This window comes from Rissa tridactyla, chromosome Z (genome assembly GCF_028500815.1).
Source record: "Rissa tridactyla isolate bRisTri1 chromosome Z, bRisTri1.patW.cur.20221130, whole genome shotgun sequence".
Taxonomy (NCBI): Eukaryota; Metazoa; Chordata; class Aves; order Charadriiformes; family Laridae; genus Rissa; species Rissa tridactyla.
The window spans coordinates 65,629,012-65,653,766 of record NC_071497.1 but is presented as its reverse complement, the minus strand read 5'-3'; the positions used below and the strand labels follow the sequence as shown (position 1 = coordinate 65,653,766).

The 24,755-nt window shown below is 39.5% G+C and overlaps 1 protein-coding gene across 2 annotated transcripts in view; it reads right to left on the bottom strand.

The window, feature by feature from the left end:
- The window catches only part of PDE4D (phosphodiesterase 4D), a 624,128-nt gene that overhangs the window by 595,877 nt on the left and 3,496 nt on the right, over positions 1-24,755 (bottom strand). Inside the window, exon 1 of one of the 2 annotated variants that reach the window (XM_054185814.1) lies at positions 20,959-21,078. The exons of the other annotated variant lie outside the window; for it this stretch is intronic. The gene's annotated coding sequence lies outside the window, so the exon portion shown is untranslated. Of the gene's footprint in view, positions 1-20,958; positions 21,079-24,755 lie in introns of those variants that run through there. 2 annotated transcript variants of the gene reach the window in all.

Genomic DNA, 24,755 nt, shown 5'->3' with positions numbered 1-24,755 from the left:
TCCACCTTAACCTTTGGGTGTTGTCACATCACCATATATCTCCTCTAGAGCAGAAGGGAACTTTTTGGCTGCACAACCAGTCGCATGCCCAACTATACTTGATAGCAAAGGGAAGACCTGCGCACTTGGTACGGAGGAAGGGAGAGAAACCAGTCTGAACTCTCATGCCGTATGATGTGCTTGCTTATTGTCCCAAGTACTGGCCTCAGATGCCAATACAAAGATAAAACGGGGCTCAAATACTGTTTTGGTGGACAACCTCAAGAAGCCTAAAATATACAATCAGTGATTATTATATAAATTAGAGTCATTTTATTAACTCAGGCAAATAATTTAACCATGATGTACCTCAAGTTGGCTTGTTAATGTACGAATAATAAAATACACGTATGGACAGGACACTTAAAGATTAGTTACTTGCAAGTCACAAGGCAAGCTTAAATGAGGGAAACCTTTTAAGTGAATGGTCTTATTTTTGTTGCTTATGTCATAAATATAGATCTCTTCTGTTCAAAAAGATCTAATTTTTCTTTAATTTAAATTTTTTCGTGTTATTTTTCTTCTTAATAGTGGTTTCATTTTTAATTTTCTACTGACAATGTAAGATTATGCTTTGTTGGCTGGAAGATACATTCTATCAATTTGTGAGTTTGGTCATACTTGGTTATAAACAGCCTGAGCATATTCCCTGAAAAATAGCAGTTTTAAGTTACTGTGAGACAACATATAAGAGTAAGTGTAACTTTGCTGGCCACATGTTAGATATTGTTATTGATATTTGCACTCCATTTTAACATAAGGCTAATGAATGTGAAGGATACCACAGGAAAGTAAATTAATATTTTTCAAGTTTTCTCAAATTAAACTTGCAGATTGCCAAGTTTACATGATCGGTTCTTATTCATGTCTGTTATACTAAAAAGTCAGTGAACAATGCCAGCTAAGCCAGACACACTTGAAGATGCATTACTAATAAGTTCCAGGGGTCTTCCCATGAAAGATACATAATAAAAACCTTGAACTGTCAGGAAGATAAATATCTTCAATTGAAGTGCAACTTTCCTACCAAGCTTCTTGCATGTCCTTTCCCAACAAACATGGCTATTATGTCTGTTGTAATAGAAAAAACACATTTAAAATTTAGCTAGGCACCTAGCTGTGTAAATAGGAAACTAATAGGTTTTTTAAAGGAAAAAGAAGCATAAATTCCCTACATACTTTTAATCTTCAGATAACTTAAGGTGTTCAAAAGATAGCCTAACATTTTCTTATATAGGTGCCCATGTTTAGGGACTTGAAGTCCTTCTTCAGTACTTAGCTAAAGCCAAGTTTAGAAAACTTCCCCAGCTGAGAAAATAAATCAACATGAAACATTACTGAACACAAACCCTTCTCTCTGAGAAGCTTTATATACCAGGCTTTCTTGTTTAACCCTACATGGCACCATCTTGGCAGGCATCCCCACTCATAATAAAATTTCCTGGACGAAGTGAAGCTAAACTAAGAAATGCAAGTCAGAGAACACCAAAACACAAGTCTAAGTGTCTATACCGTACACAGTAACTCACAAATCCCCACTTTGAACAGTAATTACCACTGCTCAAAGCTCCTTATCCTCATTTTTAGTCAACAAAATACACAGCTATGTTTTAGTGCAAATGTCATCCCTTCTTTAAAAGTGTTGAAACTAGCAACTGAATTGCCTCCATTAGCTTATGAGTCATCTTTGATTTCTAGCTTGCAATTAGTTTGAGACTATTTTTATTTTCACGTTCTTCTTCCTCTAATTTTCTTAAACTGAATTGGTCAAAAAAAGGAAAAACACCTCCACAAGCAAGCAAACAAATAAAGGCTTTTTTACATCAGTGGTATATGTAAAGGAGTTATTTCCTCTCAGCTTCATCATACCATATCTCTAGGCATGCTGCTTAAAGTCTGAATTGCATTTGCAATTTCCTTTCTGCCTTCTGGAAAGTCACACTCAGTTTCTTGCTTACTGACTGGTTTCTGACAGTTTTTCCCATATTATTAACTTCTGCTTACAGACTAAGCATCCCTAGGTTTCTTTATGCTGTGTCTTTGATCTTCACTAATACTCTCATCCCATTTGAATGTATTGTATTGGATGTTCTCTACCACCAGATTTACACTGTTACTTGCAAGATTTACTCAGGCCATGACTGACACATCCTTGTGGATCTTTCTGCAGCACTATCTTGAACTTCTCACCTTTGGCAATTTACCACAATTATTTGTACACAGTCTTTAGAGACAGCATCAGAAGCCCCCATGCACATAAATATAGCAGATTTACAACATACATAAAACATACAGTGCTGTTGTGTGTACTCACAGTAATCCCATTCTCTTCTCAGAAATAGACTATTGCTTCCCTTTCTGCACCTATTGCCATTGTAGCTGTGTTTTACAGAAGGTCAAAAACCATGTTCAGTTCTCAGTCAACAGAAGAATCATCTCTTTATAATCATATTTCCATCATGCACAGTCAATTACTCTTTATCCCTGCGATACAGAATTTCCAAACGCTGCCTAGCACATGGCCATCACAATAAGGCTGTTCTTCATTTTAAGGAGCTGACCTCACCACAGAATATATTTATTTCATTTTCCGTCTTGTGGCGTTAGCTGTTCACCCCGTGGTAACATGTCATACACTTCACGTAGCTTTTACCCCGCTCTTCAGCATGTGGTATGAATGTTGCCTTCAAGGTCAGGTTCCAGCATGAAATCAGGAAATTTACTAAGGATGAATTTCATACATGTTATATCAAAGAATGAGTTAGGTGTACAGTAAAATTAAAACATAAGTCTAAATACCTAGGCAGTCCTTATAAAGAAGGAGAAATTAGGGATGATCCTATTAAGTAAATTCTTTGAGTGTTTTTTCTCCTCTGCATTTTAAGTAGTGGAAAAAAACAATTAGTCCTGAGAGCACTCGAGTGACTTTGGAAACTTCTTCATATGAAGTGAAGAAATCATACATAGATGAAGAAATGTGTAGAATTCCCAGAGTGCCACAGTTCTTGGCAAACCCTTTTGCGTCAGTGGATGACCTCACTCAACTCCATTCAACGCATTTGTCAGGACCTGCAAGACCTTGAGCCCTCTCCCTGACAGGCAGCAAACACTACATTTGACAGTTTTGAGGACAAACTCTCAAGAGGGGTACCCACAATCCCCACTGAGACTTGTGTTTAACTCATTTAAATACTATGAAGTTTTCTTACAAATAGTCTAATTTTTGTTGCAATGATTAACACCAAGTAACCTCACAAACCAGAACATCCTTTTCAAAGAAGTTTCCCCCTAGACAAGGGCTCCTGTATTTTTCAGAAATAACCCACTAAGAGAAAAAGGCAAGTACAGTCTCTCTCTCTTACATATCTCTACCCAAAGCATCAATCTCAGTTAGTGAGAGGGCGTCTCAGCTGGACCCTGGAGAAAAGCAGAAAATTTTGCCTTTCTTTCTTGAAGCAGACAAGAATAAAATGGCAAAAAACACCCCAACACAATAAACCACAACCAGGGTCAACATTGTTACCTGTAGTCACAAATCTTTAAAATACATTTATACATATTTACAAAATACTGAGAATTAATTCACAAGGATACCGTGTATATAAACTTAAAATTAATTTGTCCCCTGATGGAATCTGCCACTGAAAGGAAAATTCTCCTATAATTCTCAGTTCTGCTAGACCCTTGCTCCATTTCTACAGGTGCTTTTGTGGCTAAATAAATACCAACTGAGATAGTTTGACACCTCAAGAGGACTCACAGGAAGCAGTAAGAGTTGCAATGGAGCACAACGCTACATATCTCTTCATTGCATACTGTAGGTTGTGACCCTTTAAAGAATTTAATAAAAATAATTTGAGATCTACCTCTGGCACAGGCCGAAGCAGCATACTTCCCTGAATATTTAATGGTGAGGACTGGAAGGGATGAGGAAAGAAGAGGAAGAATGAACGGTTCCAATTACAGTCAGAGACTTAAACATCAGTGCTTGTTTAATAGTGTTATCCTAGTCACACCATTCAGAAAATTTACTGCGTTATTCCACTTCTATCCTATCAAAAACCTTGTTATTAGGTGAGGAGGTCAAATTTTGATTTCTCTTACGGTTCCAATTATTTGAGATTTGAAACAAAAACCCTCAAATATCTTGAAAACAAGGGTTTAAAAACCTTTGTCAAACACCATTGAAAAAAAATGTAAGAAAATATTGGAGAGAGTCTGGCAGAGGCCAGTAAGATGATGAATAGAGTGCAGCATCCCACACAGGACGAAAAGCTAAGAGGCAGGACTGTTCAGCCCGGAGAAGAGCCTTCTCCCAGTGGTGCCCATTGACAGGACCAGACGCAATGGGCACAAATTGAAATACAAGTGGTTCCCTCTGAACATTAGGGAACACATTTTTAATGTGAGGGTGACTGAGCACCAAAACAGGTTGCACAGGGAGGTTGCAGAGTCTTCTTCCTTGGACATACTTGGAAAGTCTCTGGATGTGGTCCTAGGCAACCTGCTCTAGGAGGCCCTGCCTGAGCAGAGGGATTGCACAAGATGACCTCCAGAGGTCCCTGCCAACCTCAACCATTCTGTGCTCTCTGCAGCTTTCCCAATGGAAACCACGGGTGACTCCTTCTCCCGTGACAGCCCTCAGAAAAGCTGAGTCAGGGTGCTCTGTTGGCACTGAGGAGGACACCAGACTTCCTACATGGATTGCTGTGCTGCCCCATTGCCAGGCCCTTGTGCTAGGGGGCACCAAACTCTTACCATAGGACCTGGCCCGAGGTTAAACTATCCCCACAAGGTCATGAGAAGATGGTCAACATTCTCTGAAGCAGGGGCTTTCCCCCTTTGGGACATCTGCCATCCTCACTTGGACAGTGGCTAAGTGACAGCCCCAGAGAACATTTGTGGCATCTTTGGGGAGCATCTGTGATGGTGACAACATCACTGCTCTTAAGCATCGCAAGCTCTGCCCAGCCGCTTTTGGTCCAGAGCTCCAGCAGGCACACGTGCACCATGTGCCACGTGCTAGATGTGGCAGGACTGTGGACCTGCAGTGGGAGTGCTGCATTTGGGCACAGCCTTGTCTGGACAGGGCTGCAGGTCCCGCACCGTGGCTGTCCTGGAGCTGTGGGCACAAGGAGGATGCTGGTGCCCTTGGCACCACTGATGACCCCCAGCCAGTTCTTCTGCCTTCCTTGATGGCCTCCTGCAGGTACCATGTGCTAGGTTGAGTTGTGCTGGCTCTCTGTGGGGGAGCAGAATTGCAGATGAGTGTGGAGGCAGCCATGCCTGGGGAGCATGGATGGGGAGCAGAGCAGCTGTGCTGCCACAGCCAGCACCAGCCAAGGGCAGCAGGCAGGATGGTAGGACGCAGCAGCAGACAGCCCATGCTCCATGTGCCTGGGCGAGGTGAACAATGCAGCCTATGTCGACATCTCATGCCACCGCTTCTGCTTCAGCTGCATCCAGCAGTGGGCCACCACAAGAGAAGTGTCCTGCACGCAGTGACTAAGAGTACGTGGTCGGCTCATCTGCCCGTTGGCAGAGGACCACAGCCAGGGAGCAGGTGTGCACATGGTCCCTACAGTGATGCTACCATCTGTGCCAGGGTCCCACCAACACTGGCAGAAGGGGGCACGTGGGGAGGGACCAAGTGGTACAGGGCGATGCAGCTCCTCCAACACCACCATCTGACGTACTGCTGGGGAGAGCACCTGGCTACGTCCTTGGTGCGTGAAAAGGGCATGGTGGTGCTGTGGCCTCCTCATGTCAAACACTCCAAGATGAAGCTCCAGTAAACATCCAGATGCCTTCAAGCACCAGCGCAGGCCTGTCCAAGCTCTCTGACCAGCAGCCAGGCTGCAGGTCCTGGAGACCTGTTAGTCCAGGCACCATGATAGCGCTGCCCCTGCTGATTCCTCCTGAGCAACCTGCTCAGGTGAGGGGACAAGAACATCTCCAGAGAACACTTCCAATATACTCCATTCTGGGATTATTGTTTTAAAAATAAACGATTTCTAACTTGACAAAGCAGGTGCCAACAGTGGTCACAATTTATTTATGAAAAAAAAAAGGGGCATTTGATCAAGCTGTCCCCAAGAGATAATATATTTTCATCACCTCTGTATAGCTTGGGCTTCAGCTGAACTGGAGCCCTGGTTCCTACAGCGATTTTACCAAGGTGGAGAGAAGCAATCCTACTTACTCTCGTGAAGGCACCACACCGAGTCCTCTGAGACAGGCTGACAGGCAGAGAAATGGTATTACCAATCCCTCTGCTTCCTCCCCCATCCAGTGGGACCCATCCCATTCCCCCACCAAGGGGCCTTCTCTGAGACAGTCCATCAGGAACCTCACACGTGTCCACGAGCTCCTGAACAGCATCCCCTCGCAACATTGGGGCACCCCCCAAATGCTGTTGCCCCACACCACACAAAGACTCCCCCAGCCCTGCAGGCAGTGAGCCCCTGCAGCCTGCAAGGTACCCTGGCACCATTTCTGCAGCTAAGCCCTCTCAGCTCTGCAGAAAAGGCCCTGTCCTGGAGGACACCCATCCCCTTGAATATGAGCCAGCAACGTGTCCTCGCTGTAAAAGGGGCTCATGGACTGGAGCACACACCACAAAAGAAGGGCAGGCTGAGATCTGGGACTGTTCAGCCTGGAGAGGTGAAGGCTCAGGGGCATCTCATCAAGGCATGCAAATACATGAATGGAGGGTGCAAAGTGCACAGAGCCAGGCTTTTTCGAGTGACAGGACAAGAGGCAACGGGCACAAACTGAAACACAGGTGGTTCCTCACGAACATCAGAAAACACTTCATTACTGTTAGGGTGGCTGTGCACAGGCACAGATGGCCCAGAGAGGTTGTGGAGGCTGTTGTACTGAGGAGAACATTACCCATCTACGCACGAAAGCAATCCTATCTATTATCATGACAACACTACAGAGAGCCCTCTGAGACACTTTGGCAGTGGTCTCACATGAAAGAAAAAAGTCCTGCAAAACGCTTTGGCAAAACACAGCTGTGGCACAGACCGTGCCAAGTATTTATGGATTAACTCATAGGCTTTGGAGCAGTCTACCTGATGATATGCGGCATTCCTGCAGGACAATGATTTGCTCCCAACAATTGAATTCTTTTCATAACAAAGGCAGCTGGAAAGATCATGGTGCTCAGTAAAGTTCTTCATTTGATTTCCTATATTAGTCTACAGCAGATTCTAAATGCCTGTAACTTTTAAAGTAATCACATAAAGAATATTTTAATATATTTACATCATCTGCTACTGTACAAGAGATTTATTCCACACATTCCTAACTTTAGATCCCCACTCTTTTGCACAGTCAAATATCTACACAAAGAGCATATTGAGATTAATCTGAAAGTTAGAAATGCCAACATCTGTGCAATACACAAACATTCAATAAAGAAAGAATAACGCAAATAAAGAACAAACTAGGGTAGGCAGTACTCAAACTCCACCATAGGTAAATAACCAAGTATTTACCGCAGCATTCTTCTCAATATAGCAAGGTGTATTTTTACTATAGAAATACATACGAAGATCTGCAGAGCATTTATCCTTTTGTCAACAAATAGTCAGTCTGCTCCTTCTACAGGTACATGCCTTAATGAAAATAACCTTTAATCTACAAACTGTTTGGGGATAAACTTGGTTACAGGTTCGTTTTCTTTCCTGTTTGCCCCAGTTTTTGCTGGCTTGAGTCAAGACCCCCTGTTATTTGTTGTAAATCATGTTGTTTATTTTGTAGACATAATACTGTTCTCAGGACAGTGTGTTTGTGATAACCGGCTGAGCCCCAAGGCCCTTCTGTTTTTTCAAATTTACGTTTAAAAGAATTTTCAAACTTTCCTGTTTCCACAGCCTGAGAGATTTTTGTGTTCCTTATGTGAAAGAGGGACAAGCACTTCAGAGGAAAATCATCTGGAAAAATATTTTTCTACCAAAGAAGTCTATGTTGAGCAAACGGACTATGATAGGCACTTTCATATGTTGCTTGACTTAAATGGGAAAAACATTTTGATAATAGACAATGGTGAACAAAAATAAATAAAGTATTCAGAAACATTATGGGAGCTACCTGACTCGACATGGCCCAGGGCAACATGCTCTAGGCGACCCTGCTTTGAGCCACGGGTTGGGCTAAATGATGTCCAGTGGTGCTGCCTAGCCTTAACTACTCTGTGATTATCTCCATTGTAACTAAAAGGAGTCAGAAGATTGCTAGGTACAGAATATGATAAAAAAACTTTCCAATTTTAAGTTGCACGTACAACTTGATAGTGTCATAAACATTGGTCAGTTCAACAAAATAGGTATTCTCTTAAGCAGCTGAAAGAGCTCTATGCACTTTTAAACATATCTTTCAGCAGCTCTGGTGTACACTTCAACAGGAAAATTAATTCCTGACTTTTCTTTGGAAAGGAGAGGCTCGATCTAGGGAACTATCTTTGTCTTCATTTAACCAATCCATAAAGTTTCCTTTCACCATCCACTTGGTATAGAAGCAGGAAACAGAAAGTATTATCTTAGATTTTTCTTAGCAGATTTTTAACAAAACAAACTTAAGTATCAAACTAATGGCACTTAACATAACATTTACATAATTTATATAACATAATCACTTACATAAAATTTGTAAAATTGTCTTAAAACATTTGCTGTGAGAAATTAAAGCCATAAACCTGCATTTAAAACTTCGATTTCCTCTGAAAAGCTTGTGCAAAGCTTTTAAAAATGCTTTTCAAAGCACTTTTGCGTTGAGAGAACCATGTTTTTATTTGGGCTTGTCTAGCAAATCTTAAAAACAACATTTGGATTAAAAATAATAATAATTTACTCTCTAATGCGTCTTTCTATTAATTGTGAAAAATTTCCTGCTGTACAGAATCTGCCCTGTACATATTAGCAACATATTTCCCAAGAAAAGGAATTAGAACCAGATGAATACGAAGCAGAGGGGAATGCTAAGCCTGATTTGGAAAGAATCCTTCAGAAATTCAGGGTCCAGATGGTCAGCTGCATCTCAAGCTGGCCTAATGCTGGTACGCAGATAAGCTTTGTCAGACGACAACAAACACACACCTGTTCTGGTTTAGGGGTGACTGTGTAAACCAGCTCCCAGCTGCAAGGAGGAAGCAAGGCAGCAAATACTGACACAGCTGCCATGGTTCATTGCTGTGAAGCTGGCCACCATCTACCATAGCCCCATCGTGTCTTTGAGCAGCACCAGGAGCTCCCCCTTCCTGCTGCTCTCTGAAGAGACCACTGCTTCTTGTCATTTTATGGATACAACCGCACAAGGCTCATGGGATACGAACTGATAAGAACCCTCCAGCTACACGTCCTAGATCAAATTCCTTTACTCTTCTTCTCATGTGATCCTGTTTTCAGTTGCTGATAAATTTTGCCAAACTTCATTGTTTGGAGTAAAATTTCCCTTAGCAGGTGTTTACTTCAAACTGAGTTTTGGGACGCAGGTAAGCCACAGAATTCAGTGAATCTGGAGAAGACAATGAAAGGAAAATTTAGATAAACAAAGCACATCAGGGATGTGTTTTCAGCTGTCCCTGCAAATATGTCTACAGCTGGAGAGTCATAGTGGACCGACATCCCAAGTGCAGAGCAAGTACAGGTTTCCTTAACTCTTCTCACTATTACAAGACTGATTTTGATTTTACGTGAGGCTAAGCATAAGCAGACATGGCAATACATCAGGGAGGGAAAGTATCTGGACACAAAAGGGCAAGACTGAGAGAGAGCGGTCAACAGGTTGGGAAAAACAGAGCAAAGTAAGTAGGAACGGAAGTCATCATGGCTAGTTAGATAGGAGAGGGGAAAAGCTACAAGAGATTGGCACAGAAAAATATAGGAAAGGCTGCCAAATGTGAGGACCGGCATGGTGTATAGGAAGAAAAGAGATATGTGGAGACACAGAGACGGTTATAACCACCAGATTAGAATCATAGAATCTCAGAATGGTTGGAAAGGAGCTTCAAAGGTCAACTAGTCCAAACCCTTTGCCGTGGACAGGGACACCTCCCACCAGACCAAGTTGCTCAAAGCCCCATCCAACCTGGCCTTGAACACCTCCAGGGGTGGGGCCTCCACGACTTCTCTGGGCAACTTGTTCCACTGCCTCACCACCCTCACAGTAAAGAATTTCTTCCTGATATCCAGTCTAAATTTACCCTCTTTCTGTTTAAAACCATTGCCCCTTGCCCTGTCACTACAGACCCTGGTAAAAAGCCTCCGACTTTCTTTTAAGCCACCTTTATATATTGAAACACCACAATAAGGTCTACCCAGAGCCTTCTCTTCTCCAGGCTGAACAACAATCCCCTAGAAAACCTGCAAATGAACCCAGAATCCCAGTGTCCATAACAGGGACTGCACTGAGGCAGCAAACGCATCTGAAACCGCTGCTCACATCCGTTTCATTCCTTCCTGAATCATCTGCGCAGGAGTAACTGGCAGCACTAGTCCTCAAATTTGCTACAGTTACACATTTTCTGTGACCTGCATTTTGATTTCAAAGATCCAAATGAAAATCACTGGTGACCAGCTGCACAACACATGTCACAATCCAACACTGGTTTGTATTTCTACTTTTTTCAAATGTAGTGCCATGTAAAGTCTTGACATGGAACTGCCTTTGTTTAAATCTAGGGCTTTTAGAATTATCAAGTTAAAATGTAATTTTGTGAATGGATTAATATTATAAATGCTTTTAGCACTATGCTGCTTTTAAAATAGGCTATTTGCATTTTGATGATTTATATGGGCTTATATAAGCTATTTCACTGAGTTTTATTAATAAGCATAATTGAATTCCAAAATTACTGTTTGACAGCTGATCACTTACAAATCTGAATGATGAGAAAATGAGTTTAAGCAGCAACTAGGGAAAAAAGAGGAATAATAATAAAACCAATAAATTACTATAAATTGTCATTCTATCGTAATTACGTGACTTGCCTCTCAATTCAGCTGTCCTTTAATTCAGTCATTACTGAATATCTGATCATCACAGAGTATAGCACACTTTAAAATATTTAGTGTGTGTGTGTGTCAGCAAGACTTTACGCTCCAAGAGCCACCTGTAAATTTCAATGTTCAATAGTGGCTTCAGGGTCTGATTTATTTCACCTGGTGATATATGGAGGGGATGGGGGTGTATTTATGTTTTCATAGCCTGTCTGTACATGGATTACCTCTCTTAAGCAATATCACAGTGTTATTTCAGATTTCCTAAGGAATCATTGATCCAGATTTGGGAATCTTGATTTTATGCTCATATCAACCGATTTCCTGAAGCAGCATGATAACTTTTTTCCCACAGGAGAGGGCAACTTTATCCAAACTAAAGTATATGTGTAGTACTGGGTAGTCAGACAAATGATCGTGTAAAACAAATCAATAAAAAACTAAGCAAATACAAAGTGATTAAGAAAATCCCGTCACACTAAACTTCCCATGGATTATCCCTGTGATGAACAGCAAAAACTACAGGCTTTCATATAAAAGTAGTGCAAGCTAAAGGAGTGGGGAAAAGTTGCATTTTTCAAACTTTTCACTGTAGGTCTCTGAAATGCATAACTAATGAAAGACAGCGAGGGACTGCATTAGTGCCTAATTTCAAGCAGGTAATTCCACCAAATTCCATTAGCCTAACTTGTATACTTTAAAATGTTTTTTATTGTTTCTTTGTGCTATCTTGATATATGGTAAATGTAAACACCTCGAAGATCCCTCATACAGCTTCCCATGGCAAAGGCCCAATTCAGTGCTTTTAATTCAAAGGTTTCTTAATCTTTCTACATAAAACTCCCAGTGCCCTTGTGAGCAATGCAACTGAAGCAGGAAAGGGGGTTGGTCTAGACCCACACCCCTGGGCTCAGCTCAGAGTAGTTACAGACTGTGCCCAAAGCCATCCCAGCCCAGACATACAAATCCCTGTACAAATGACACAGCAGGTGCCCCAGGCAGCGCACATCCTGCAGGGGATAAAGCACATGCTCTGGGGAGAGGAACTTCTCTTACCTGTAGGGTCTTCTTCAGGGTGCTGTCCTTCATTAGGCAACTAGAGGGCTGTTTTGTTGGGGAGCACCTGCCTTCCCAAGCAAGCAAAGAGCCAACCAGGAAGTTGGTCAGCTGGTGTAGGAAGCAGGCTGAGAAGTTACCCAGACAAAAGACAATGTGGTAGCACAACGAGTAAACACAGCGGATAGATCTGTGCTCCCAAAAGCCAAACAAAACATGGCTGGGCTGCAAGCTTGAACCCTGGACCACTGATCCCCCACGGGAACTGCAAACATGTTTCTTGGCATGGTATTGGCGGCGCCAACTAACACAGGGGGACAACCCGGTAGGAAGAACAGACAAGGCTTCACTAGGTTTGTCTCCCTACATCCTTCACTGTCCAAAGCTTGCTGTTTACCCTTTAAATACTCCCACTATGCCAGACTCAGAGCATACTGGATATGCCCCATTTCATACTATGGAAATTTCACCTACAGGAAATTTTCTGCAAGAAAGCATAATTTCAACATCATTTTAGATACTTTCCACCAGGGAGGTAGGGGGTGGAGAGATAGATAAATAAGTAAATGAAGCCTGAACTGGTTTGGGGCCATTGGACCCAAAGCTGCATAACATGGGTGGCTGCATAGCCTCAAGTTCATAGTGAACTAAATCCCTGCTTTATTAAGGATTCCAACACTGCAGTCTTCCAAACATCTGCCAGTTTGGAAAAAAAAAATAAAAAATACCACCACCACCACAGACTTTGCTTACATCAGGAAAGTACAGTTATAACTTTTAGTGGTCAACTTGCAGCAAATTGTGATGAGGGAAGATCAGATTCCAGGGAGAATAAGTACAGAAGAAAATATGTGTATTTTTTCCAGAACAGGCTATCTTAACACTAATACAACACACATGGTAAATTGCTTAATATCTCTGAAAGTGGAAACTGCAATGAGCCATGAAAACCTTCTGAGGATGAAAAGCATCCTCAATGAAGAGAGGAATTTTTCAAGTAATGCTCCATATAGTTTAGACGGATCAAGAGTATCTAAAACCAGGGATTATATTAAAATCTTAGAATCTTAGCCAGGACTGGAAAGTATTTATAAAGATTTTACGAAACATTAGTAACACACTTTGAAAGTGATATTTTGCTCTTAAGCTGCAATAAGACTTACTAAGAGATAGAATTACAAGTCAGTAGCTGAAGCTAGAGGAAATAATATCCAAAAGTAAGCAATTCTGCTTTCATTTAAACACCATTTCAGAAAAATCAAGTCTTCAAGCCATAAAGCATTTCCTTCAAATCTCTCACTCCAATGAATTGCAAAAGTCTCCTTTTCCTGGCTTTTCAACTAATGGCTTGTGAAAGGGTTATTTCATACCTTTTTCCATATTCTTTTCCCACCCCACCAAGTAGGCCAACAGAACGTCCTACAGAAAACTGACTTTTTTACCCTTCTACTATTGCCGTATTTTCCCGTTACACTCCAAACCTCGACCTATTACATTGATGTAGCTCTTTTCTAATGCTACGTTTTTTGTGGATTCTAAATGTTATCTTTCATTATTTCTCTTGCACAGAAAAATTACTAGAAGACTGCCATTAGTTCAGTCCATATTGCACTTTTTGGGGAATGCCAGCATTGTGACTGTCTCTTCCCATGGGCTATCCTATACATCAGTATTCCCACAGCTAGGCACATGACAAGGCAATTCAATCTGAATGTTTGCATAAAGGGCCTCACTGTTATTTCTGTGAGAAGGCTGCAGGAAATGGCTGTAATGACTGGGGTTTATGTTCTCAAACTTTGTTTTGTCATCAGGAGTATCTGGCTTCATCCAAAATAAACTTGAACAGATTATTCAGAGTAACAGATGTTTTTCAAACAGAGATATTTATGTTCAAATAAAAAAACACACAATGTAGATTAGCGGGGCACTAGGTAGGTGTTCCTATACCTTTTAATTTAATTAGAAGCACAGCATATCGATAACTGGTCTTTTCAGGTCTCAGCTAATTGTTTATTTTGCTGTACACACACATGCTGTGCTATATGCACTATATGGGAATCTATTACAAAAAAGGTTAGTGATTGACAGTTTCCCCCCTCTTCATAATTAAATGTCTTGATGGGAAGCATCCATATGGGTATAACAGAGGCAAATAGCAGATTTTATATCCCTGAAGTCCAAGGGTAGCACACTGCTAGAAATTTCACTTACCAAAAGGCTTTTTAGTGGTCATAGATAGGTGGATGTACAAACACATTAATGCCAGACACCACATTGCACTACAAATGCCTGGGACATCACAGATCTCACCATCTGTTTAAAGGGATGAGCCACAGATGTTCAAACCTCAGTATGAGCTGAGTCTAGAAACTACATACAGTATTCAAATTCTGAAAAGTGTAAATATTAAAAATCCAGCTCTTGATTTAATAAAGTGTGGTTTCAAGTATAATTTGCATTTTATAGTTTTTCTCTGTGTAAATGATGGCTTGTACACATAAATATCTACTCACCACAGTAATTTTATGCCAATATATGTATGTATTACTGAGAGTAAAGAAAGCAGAAAACACATTCTTATACAAACACATCTTCTCTTCTATATCACTTTACTCATGAGACAGGGAAGAAGAGGCAGAAGGATAGAAATCAATGCAGACTCCTTGGCTGTAAATTAATGAAACTACAACCCTTCACATTGATGCCCAGATCTCAAAAAGCTTAGGGAGGATGAGATCCTTAGATAATAGGATAAAGAATAGACAGACTACATTTCAACTTCTTAACTATTAAATGTTGATTAAAAAAAAATAAAAATGTTTTTATACAGATTGAATGAAACCTTACATGTAAAATTTAAAAATAGCAAGCAAAATCAGCATCACCAAAATTCAACTTTTAGTTGTGCATGTAAATATTTATACACGTACATCCACACTCTGTTTTGGGGGTATCACATATGAAAACCACTTTTTTTAATGCTGTAAAAATTACTACATTAAAGATCTTAAAGTTAAGTAATGGCCTACATTTTCAAAATTCTAAGATAGAGCGAGAAAAATTTTTTATTTTTATTGCATTTGGACCCTAAGGAAAATACCGCTATCGCTGAAAACTGGTTGAGTCGTGTATTGAAATTCAGCATAACAAGATCGGCTGTATTCTTTTCCCCTACCATGTGAGATATTTATGTACTGCAGTCAACTGCAATTTTTTTTTCAACAGTAACCAGAAAGCTAAAGATATAGGAAAGGTGCTTGGGGTAACTACAACCACAGACAAACATAGATTCAATTAATCGTGTTTCAGGATATGCACATCCCTTATGTTCTCAAAGTTCTGCTTTTCCAGTGAAACTGAGTATAAAACAACTTTCAACCTTTGCCAGCTCAGTTTACACAGCAAACAGAGTCCCTTTAGTCCATCTATATCCTTTTCTGTCACAAGCCATAAAGCTAACTTCCACCTTCTTCCACTTCAGCTCCTAACTTGCCCTCTGATAACTTCCAAACACACAACAAGCACACAAAACAATTTGTCATACATAACTTAAAAAAAAACTATACATAACTAATTCCATACAGATAATACACAAAAAACTGTTTCTCTCCCTTTATCATCTTGTCAAACGCCTTACTGAACTGGAATAATTTCATTTTTTTTGGTCTAGCAACCTACAAATTATATACTTGCAGTCCTTACTTGAGACCCTCCAACCATGAATATTCAAAAAAGTTTTGGTCTGCATTGGTTTGGCAGAAATGGGGAGATGAGATCATACTTAAGACAGGATGTCTCAAGAAAGCTAACAGACTATCCACAGGCTGTAATTCAGATTCCAGGCTATAGCAAGGCTGAGCTTTGCTAGCTCTCAAAATCACTGTGACAGGTAAAACTTGCCGACAAATTGTTTAATGCGAAGGACACCGCCATTTCTCATACAGAGAACAGCAAGTTCCAGCGAGTCCTTGAAGGAACAGCATGTTCTCTGTACACGAGCCAGGAGCTATGCTACTTGGGGAGAATATTTGTGTTACTGCCTGAAAATTTAAATACATCTGTATTCTACTTTGGGTAACAATACCTTCATTCAAGGAAAGCAGGCTGGAACACAGGAAGAGAGTACAGAACTCAAATCCTGGCACAACAAAACCAAAGCAATCCTGTCCTCCATCCTGAGAAAGCAAATAACATGCAAACAACCAATACTGTTTTGCTTATGGCCTCTTCCACATACATACAAATGTAAATGCTAACCTGCTATGAACGTTCACACATGCACCTTTGAAGTACATTTTAGTATCAGTACGTTCACTGCACAACTGTTTACGGAAAGTGACTGCAAAGACAGAATTACACAAGCAAGCCAAAATCTGCTTCATTAATAATATGACTTAGAGGTTTTTTCTTTTCCCCTCTGGGCCAAATTGTGTTATACACTTTGTTTAAAAGTATAAACCAACATTTTCAAGACACTTTGCAGGTACTCATTTGAACAGCTAATTTTAGCTGCAACATACCCACTTTGGTTTCTTCCTTTCTCCAAATATGATTGTAACTCACTGTTTTTTTTATTTAGATTTCTTTCTTTCCTCTCTCTCACTGACCCACACATTCAACACCTTTCAATCTTCTGAGTGATCTACCAGAGCACACAAATATCACAGATATATGTTTATGCTGTTTTAAGAGGTTATAATACATTATTGTACTGACGTGGTTACACTTTTTTTGCTTTTTCCTCAAGACTGTTTTAACTCTTAATGATTAGCCAGGAAGAAAGCAAATTTCCCCCCATTTAAAAAGAAAAGAAAATATTTATTTTTTTGTTGATCTTAACCTAGTTTTTTATTTTTCAAGCTCCAGAATAATCTTTATGTAGTGCATAGTTAATTCAGAAATTTAAAAAGACCACTGTAAATGAGAGAAGAAAAAGTTCAGTATACCTTAGGCTTAGCACAATTATTTTTTCTTGTATGAAAGATTATAACATAAAACCATAACAATGAAGTTGCATCAATACATTCTTCTGTGAAGCCAAAGCATTTCGGATCTATAAAACTGTAGAATATAGAAATATTTATTTCCAAGATAAGCAGTGTCACACTCAAAGTCACTTAATGTTATCATTCAAATAATATTACAATGGCAACAGCAACAGAAGGCCCTGTCAGATCCTTTAATAATTTTGACCTGTACTTAATTCCCAAGGCTGCCATGAATTATTAGCAGAAGCAAGGGCATGGGATAACTGCCCTACCAATCAATGCTTGTGCCTTTCTGGGATATTTGAGGACCACTCCTGTCTCTTGTCTGCGTGAAGAACCCACCACTTGTACAGGCTTAAGATGTGTCCAGTGGCTAACGTGGGCACATTTTTTTTAGTGGGTGTCACCCCATTTTTTTTGTGTTTTGTGATGGGGATTTCTTCACACAGCTGACATCTGGCAAGCAGAGACACAAATGGAAGAAATGCTTCTGCTGGCTGCAAATGGCTTACAATTAACTGCCCATCAGCAGACTATAACACAGGTACAAAGCAGGACACACCTATAGCCAGTTCTCCTGTGCTGTACTGAGCAGACGTAGTTTCAATATTTGCAAGCAAAATGTTTACAAAAATATTTCCCCAAACACGTTGGAGTTTTCATATAAATGATGTCGCTGATGTGGATACCTGAACTCACACTGCAAATTCACTAGCAAGGCATCAGACCTTCAAGTTTAAAGGGAAGTTTAGCTCTTTTTTATAAGCTTTTCCAAATTATGTAGAACATTTCTTCATATCAATCTTACATTTAAGCAGCCAAACACACATGAATATTATCTGCATCAGCCAAACAGCAATACATACAACTCAGCCAGTAGAACTCAAAGTAGGCGCTATATAAAAGCTGTAACTTGGGATATCTTTCCTGCAAAGTTAAGCTCCCTTCCAGCTATACAGAAAAGCCTCTGGCATGTTTTAAGCAAGGATGCAAGTCTGACACTCTCTACTAAACAATTGGGAAAACCTTTTCAAATAGTTCTGAAAAAAACCAGCTATCTAGACTTCCTAAAGTGGATTTAAAATATTGGAATAGTTATTTAACATAATAGGAGACAAAAAGTTTTTTTCAAGTAGCATCAGAATAGTCAAGGAGAGGCTGAACTATGAATTAGGGACCATCTATACAAGAAGCGGTAAAATGTTCAGTGCAAGCTAATTCTGCCCTAATTAGCCTTGGCACAACGTAACTATACTGCATCTGGGATCACACAGGTGTCCTAATGTGGACCTTTACTGACCTAGCATTTTGCTACAGAGTTGCTACAGATATTTCTAATAAAACATCATAATTGCAAATATATTCCGGGATTTCATTCCTTCGTTGGCTGCTGACCTGCTCTGACTTGCCCGAGGTTATGTTTAAATTGTGCGTGTTTCCATCCTGTGCCTACCATCCTGTTTAGTTTATAATCTCATAAGGGCAGGGACTGCCTTTTACTACTTGTTTGAACAGCATCCATCACAATAGGACTTTGATCCAGCCTGTAGGCACTGCTTGTGGTATGCTAGATTCCAAATATCACCTATAGAATTCTGTATCAATACAGTTTCAGTTCCTGGAAAATGGTGTTAACAGTATTGAAACAGTGCTTGTACTCAGCTATAGCACAGGACCAATTTTCCACATTACTCTCGTTAAGATCACAGCAAACACAGTGGTGTAAGAAACTCAGAAGACTTTTCCATAGTCTCTTTCTTTTGTTGCACACAGGAAAAATAAAGCAGCAACATTCAGAGCTAAATAACCCGACTAGATTAAAAAAAAACCATCATAGCAAAGATAACTTTCATTCAAATGAGACGTGACAAGTCACATGGCTGTTCAGACAACAATACCATATTCTCCAAGCTTAATGTCTCACCAAGTTATTTCCTTGTGCTTCACATACGTCAGAGAAACTGTGCTGAAACCAGCTTTTCACATCTAAGAGAACTACCTTGAATTTGTTATTTCCGAAATATCATAGAAACTAATAGTTTGTACCATAATTCGCTGCCTCGCTTAATGCATACCATCTCAGTCAAAATAATTTCACGGTCGTTTAGGTTTTACGTTACACGTATAATAGTGTACCTATTTACTCTGCATGACCACTAAGGTAAAGCTGGCGAAAGTTATCTCAAATATTTCCTGTGTGACCAAAACACTTTTTTGTTTAACTTCATAAAGTCATTTAGAGGAATTAAACAGTTTACTTTGCTGACACACATCTAACAAAAATACTTTAGACAGCATCACCGTAGTATTGACTTTCAGTTTGTGATGGTCACTTTAATCTTGCATGATTCTATGCGTTACAACATAAGACATGCCAGCAGCAATATTGCTTTCACCATGGACACGGTTTGCGTAGCTCACTATTTGAAGTAATAGACACGCACACTCCTCACAAAAAGAAATTCGATAAGGCCACTAATACAAAAGAAACTGTTTTACTGCAATGTTAACCACAAATTCCATAGCTATTTTTTTTTATTTTAGAAGTTGATATTGTAGCTGACCATTGCATAAAACAAAAATTTGGCAATAAAGGACAAACATATTGCTAAAATTACGTTCCGATTTTTTATTACAGGTTCAAAAAATAATTTCTTTGCTAGCAAAAAAAGATTTTTACAGAAACTTTACACAGGCATTTTATAACCCCAGAAGCTATAATATTAATCAGAAAGAGCAAGTCAGATGTCTGAAGAACATTTATTATTTTAAAATTATTTACTCACTCAAATCCATCTGAAAAGCTATGGCTTCAAGAAGAAAAGCTATTAAGAAACTGCACAGGTTTATATCCTACTAGCAGAAAGTATGTACTTCTTGGTATAAGCCAAGCTATTTACCCACAAACGCTAGCTTTATTACACCACACAATGAAATGATGTTTCCAGTGGAAAAACAAGTAATGTGGAAAGTTCTTTGCATGAACTAATGCATTTATAGCAATGAATATGACCTTGTAGCATTTACTAGAGAGGTGTAGAGCACCAACTTAGAAGCTTTCTAATTCCTGATTTCAATCTGTTGCTCTATTGTTTTAAACCTCAGTTGCACCGAGGTAACACCCGGCAGTCTCAGGAAACCAACAAGGGAGTCACTGTGATAACTCCATCTGATTAAACTGCAGATCCTGAACAGCATTTCCCCGTGGTTTCTAATTCACTGTGAGTAGAATTTGTTTTTAAACGTGTGAACTCTAACATGCTGGCATTTCACTTGCTACAAAAACAACTCTACAAATTAAGGAAAGCATCACAGCACCATAAAATAAAAGCTGGGGAGAGGGTGTTAGTTAAGCTTTGCAGTTGTTTAAAATACTAGATATTAACACTGTTCTGCTTTTTACTGGTCTGTCTGTTCTTATTTAGAGAAGATGCAGAGGAGAGTGTGAAAGGAGTGGGGGTTCTTTACTATACTGCAAGCTGAGAATTGTGTACCATTCTTCCATAATTCTACCACAATCGCTAGTATACATTACACAAATTGTATGAAAATGTAAGACATGCCACATGTCTTGATTAGGCACAAATTAAGTGTAATGCAGCGTCACTATATTTTATTATAGAAGAACAAAAAATACAGGGATCAAACACAGCCCATTGCAGAAATGAATGAACCCCAAATGCACTGATCACATGCAACACCAAAAAGCTATGTTAGCCCTGGTAAGAGAAGAGCTACAAAGTTAACTGTACCTGATCTCACACAGCACAGAATCCCAAATGTTAGCTGCTAGTGAACTACTTCCTAAACGTAAGCATTCTTGTTTACGGTATGTAATTAACAGAGTTGAAAAAGTCAAAATTACTCACAGAGTCCTGAAGATGCAATAGCAAACTATCTAAGACAGGAAATTCCAGTGCAATATTATAAAACAAGTAGGAATAAACATGCATAAAGTCAGGAACTGACAGGCCTCTGGATTACTGCAACTGTAGGAATCATGCTCGTGCATGCTGGGCTATAATTTATGAAACGGAGCCCAGGAAACAACCAATCACTTAGCTCCTCCTAACAAGTCCAACTGGCTATGAAAAGCTGGAAATGCTGCACAGAACAATGAAGAGGAGCTATCCCACATATTAATCTGCTTATCTAGGATTGCTTGCTGTGTAGAGAGAGGGAAGCATGTAACAAGGGGGGGGGACGGGGAACGAAAGAAAGAAAAATCACAGCTTCACTGTTGAAGCAACAGAATAAATGTCAATCAACAGGCAAATCTTCCATTGTAGTCAGATGGCTAGTACTACAGTCAAACATTCATAGTATCAGCTAAAACATTTCAGAGGAGCTTCATCCTCCTTAGCAGTGATTTTTTTTCACATTACTGACAGAAAGCTACGCAAACTGGATTTATATTTTCTATGCAAATGTTTCATTGCTTTTCTGCTCTTAATTTAAATTTAACGCTACTGCTTAATGTGAAACATCCTTCCATAAAATCTGATTTGAGTAAGATTATTTTTTCAGATCACAGGTGGCTGTTTGGTGCATTAATGAGCAGCCCTTCCTGGAAAGCCATCTGCATGGTCCTAGGGTTTAAGATTTAAAAGACCGTCATTTACCAGAGAGATAAGAAGAGGAACAAGAAAGCATGTCTTCAATTAATTAAAAAAAAAAAAAAAAAAAAAAAAAACACTTTAAACAACCTGGAACAGACCAGGATTTACACACTAGAGCATATGGAGCCGCCAAAGTCGTCCTTCCTGGGAAATTTCATTGTTTCAAAATGTGGGTTTGATCAATTTTAAACTAACAGCACTTCAATGTTTCCTGCTAAGTAACTTTTCTGAACTGCTTCAGACTAACAGAAAACATTTTATTCTCAATTCTGATTTATTTTATAAAAATTTATAAAATAAAATTTATAGTTTCATCTAGTGAAAAATACATAGGGATCTGGCTAGGTAAGAAATTTTAACCTTACAGAACTATCTTCCCATACATGTGCCCACTGAATTCTTAATGTTGGTAAATTTCTGTTTACTCAAAAAAGAAGAAACAAATGTTAACACATAAGAAAAAGCTACAGCATTTGAAAAGAGCTGTTAGCCTGTTTATACAGAAACCCTTGTAATATTTAATGAAAACATAGATACATTGAGGTGAGTTAGCATGAATTTTACAAGGATGGAAATCACTTCGGTTTGGTTGCTTTATCTTTAAATCCTGTTTACACGTGGTTATTCTTCACACTCCTTCCCTTTTCTCCTTCCTCTTGTAATCCATGCTTTAATCATTTCTGAAATCTCCTTCGCAAAATGTATTTTATAAAACCCTCTCCAATATTTGCTGTCATGACACCCATATTTAACAGCTTTTACAGATATTTTTTAGCTTTAGATACTTTCCCAGAAGACAGTTAGTTGGTGCAGATGACCATCTGGACCACCTTGTCCTGCTGGGCATCATTACTTGAATTAGAGGAACAGAAACCTTTAATCTCATGAATCAGGTCTCTTTGCATACCTAAGCAGTGTCCTCCCCAGGTCTCCAGTCCATCACTACATGTAGTAATCATGAGCTATTTCAGCGTTGCATCCTTCTAATGGCTCTTGATGTAAGATTACTATGCAAAAAGAAAAAAAACAATGTGCTGAAAATCAACAGTTTATAACGGTTGCTCTATGTGATACTGTTACCTTGTTTCTGTTGATTAGAAGAAATTCTTAATGTCCCACAGATTTATGAGCAACAGATAAAAGGAATAAGTTTATTCAAAGATTCTATAATTCCACAATGACTGAAGAGCAACCACCTCCAAAGAAGAACACTTGGTAACCAAAGGGGCAAATACAAGTGATCAAGTACATACAAATAAAATATAAAACTATATTTTAAAAGGGGTAATATTATACATTTTAACCTAGAAATTTGAAAACATTCTAGTCATGCCTATGAGATGCAGACAAAACCTTCGATTATCTATATCCATTGGGAACCTTGTCACCAGCCCATATTCTATTTGACAAATACTAGAAAGAAACACAATGGCTTCACAGACTTCGAACTTGAGTTTATTACCTTTGCAAGCCACATCTCCAAACAGAAAAAGGAAACCCTATGCATTTCAGTTACAGCTTCCTGCTGCCATAACATAACAAAAATAAAGCAATTATCAGCTGGCTTCTTTCCACAATGACTGAGGAATAGCCTGCTCCAAAGAAGAATATGTGCTAATGAAAGGGGTAAATGGATACACACATGCTAAGGTGGTTTTTTCAGACTAATTCAAGATGGTGCTCCCTTTCCCACCAAAATAGACTTCATAGTACTCCCTTCCACCCCACCATCCATTGAGACTACAACAGGCTCTGCAGGTAGGAGGGAGAATGCTTCCCCCACTTCCCTGCCAAAAATATCCTTCTTCCAACTTTTCCTTCTTTTTCTGACATTCCCAATTAAAATGTGAAGGTGTTAGCTGTAGTTCTCTCAACAAGGGAACGTACCACAACTGCCAGCTGCACCCTCAAAGAGTGACAGTCTCTGGTTTTCGTTCTGAAGATCACAAAGAGCATTAACTCCTACCGTTTCCATCTATGCAGAAGATATACATAGCCTGACACCCACATTCAGTGTTTTGAAAACAAAATCCGCTACAGTACCATAATAAATTGGTACCATTCCCTTATTTGCTGCACAGCTCTGGAGAGTATCACATTGCCAGCTTACTGTAGTTAAATTTAAAACCAAATAATTTACTGAAACAAAATCTGTAGTTAAGAAAAGCCTTCACTGATTAACTGGAATGTCTGAGGTAAAGCAATACAGTTAATCCTTCAGTACTTAAAATATCATATCCTTGGCATTTCATTTTTCTCTATCTTGTTAAATTATTCATCTCCATAATAGGAGTTTTCTGTATATAATTCATTCTTTCTGTACTAGGCTCTCTTTCAGAACTCCCTGATTTATTGTGTTGCTGGGTCTGACACACTGGTATTAACTTCAGATCTACTAATAAAGTCAGCAACCTTAAAAGTAATGCATTCCTCTGACCACTACTTTTTTTTTTTTTTTAAATGGTTCACCCACAAATGATTTCACTTCGTCAATATTTGAAATACTTGTGTTAGCTGTAAACTTCTTAAACACTATAGCATACAGCTTAAAAGGAAAACATATCAAGCAGGAACTTCAACGTTTACCTGCCTAGAGGTTAGTCTTTCTGTCAGGCTGAAGGGGAATCCCATTTTCATACAGGAAAGCGTCTGAGCATAGACTGATTGGAAAAGGCAGGCACAGCCCAGGTATAAGTGAGGCAGCTTGGCAGATGCAGCTGGCTCTATGGGAAAGTGCTAATGGAGGGTACTTCCTTCCTCACCTCTCCTTAGCTAAGTAGGGGACTTGTGAAAAAAGCGCTGCTCCTGTCAGTGGCGATTTGTCTGTCCAAAAGAAGACCGCAAGATTAAGCTACATTCCAATATATTTCAATTTTCGCAAAATATTTTCAACCCCAAGGTGGATTATGCTGCTCATCCCCTAGGTTTCACATTCCTTTATTCCTGCAGTTCCAGGTGCATTGTAGATGACCAGATATATATGAGTTGAAACATCTGCAGGTTTACTTGATCCTGCAGAACATGTTTGTGCTTAGCTTCCTAAGTTA